Below are 2,026 nucleotides of genomic sequence, written 5' to 3'. Positions count from 1 at the left end.
TTACCTAGTTGCACTGCTATTTTTTCACACTCTCTTAATAAGCGTCTTGTTGCTCTTGTCCCACTAAATTTTTCCCTAATTAATTTCATAGATTAATTAGTTTTCAAAATTTTAAAAACTAGTAACTCAAATTAGAGATTATTTATTTAGCCTAAAATTTTATCCACCAACCATTTACCATATTCATCCATTTAGAATGTTCATAAAGCTGACTTAATTAAAACAATGGCTTTTCAAATGACCACTTCATTGTAAGGGTGATTAGATATGCAACTTTAATACTATTGAGCCTAAAAACCAATTCATCAATGTCATTTTCATGTAATATAAAACTTAAAATAACTTAATACAAATAAATAACTACAATATTAAAACAAAAAAATTATTATATAAAGAGGTTGTCTTTCTATTCTGCAATAATTTTGCCTAAAATAAGCTTTATCAAATAAGGGATGAGTGCTCTATTTTTCTTATTGGTTTAGTCTTGGTCAATAACTTTTACAGTAGATGGTGCCTCTTCATAATCATCATCTAGATTTACAACACAATCACGTACACTACTATGTAATGAAGTAGTAACGCTTTTATTGAACTTGGACCAGTTTCTTCTTATATACATGGTATCTAATAGGAAACAATGAACATATTATGTTAATGGCAGTTTAGAGCTTAGAGCTTGATGCTTAATCGATAAAACCCATTTTCATATTTGTGTATTTTAGATTTGCATTTCACAATTCCACTATTAAAAAAGTAACACCTATGGTACCAATTGCACTATGGTGTCGATGTTTTATTCGTTTAGTTTTTTTTCTAGTAATTAACAATTATCTACCTTAATGACTTTTTAATCTCTACAACACCATCCAAGAAAGGACACATAAACTTCCTAATAACAATACTAATGCTTGTTATTGGTATAACCATAATCAAAATCTAGTATATGAATCTACAACATTAAAGTGCATAAAAAGAAGAGTGATCGTGAATTTAACTATCTTTACTAAGAAGATATTACTAACTATGCTTCTTTGATGTCTAATCTTAAAGTTGGTAGGCAATGACCTTGCTATACTCAAATATATAACCATTTTAACCTTATCCTTTTAATAAACTAAGCACAACCATATAGTCATTAAACACACAAACATGAGAGTGTTAAAACACATAACCATGATTCACACACACTAGATTCCATCATTTAAAAAATTTGATAAGTTGGCTTGTTTTGAAAATATTTAATGTCTTATAGCTTTCATTAACCCCTCTAATACATAATAAAAAATAAAAAATATTTGGATATTTAAAACATCCTAAACATAATATTTTCAACCCAAATCGTATAGAGAAAAATAGTAGTAATATGGAAGGCATATTTTTACATTTACAAGGCTAAAGCATAAAATATTCAACCAAACTTAAGCAAAGGGAAAATCAAAAGAAAATGACAGTAAAGTTTTTAAAACCAAAACATGAAAAAAATTGAAAACTAAAAATCAACTTTATCAAAGCTCATAAGTAAAATATAGTAGTATTTTTGTTGTCTCAAAACCATTTCAAACAAAATTTTTAAACACAAATGACACAATGAAAAAATTAATGTCTTCTCCCAAGTACAGGAGTGTCGAAGTAATAAATAACCCGGCAAGATCGGGGTCGAACCACAAGGAGGTTAATTGTACAAATTATAAACAACAATTATAAACAACAACAACAACAATAATAATAGTAGCAATAATAGTAGTAGTAGTAGTAGTAGTAGTAATAATAATAATAATAAAGAAAAAAAAAAGAGAAGAAGAAGAAAAAGATAAGAACTTTGAGATGGAATATTAATGTAAAGATTAAGTAATGATAATAACAAATGTCAAGGTTAGAGGTTCCACTAATGGTATGTCAAACAAGTATAGTATAAACTCTTATTATTCAATTGGAAACCACACACAAAGGAGGTTCCAATCAGATTATAGATTGTTAACATGATTACATTAGCCATCTTATTCAATTAATGCTAATACTTATAAAT

This window comes from Populus euphratica, unplaced genomic scaffold (assembly GCF_000495115.2).
Source record: "Populus euphratica unplaced genomic scaffold, PopEup_1.0 scaffold924.1, whole genome shotgun sequence".
Taxonomy (NCBI): domain Eukaryota; kingdom Viridiplantae; phylum Streptophyta; class Magnoliopsida; order Malpighiales; family Salicaceae; genus Populus; species Populus euphratica.
This window is presented reverse-complemented; position numbering follows the sequence as displayed.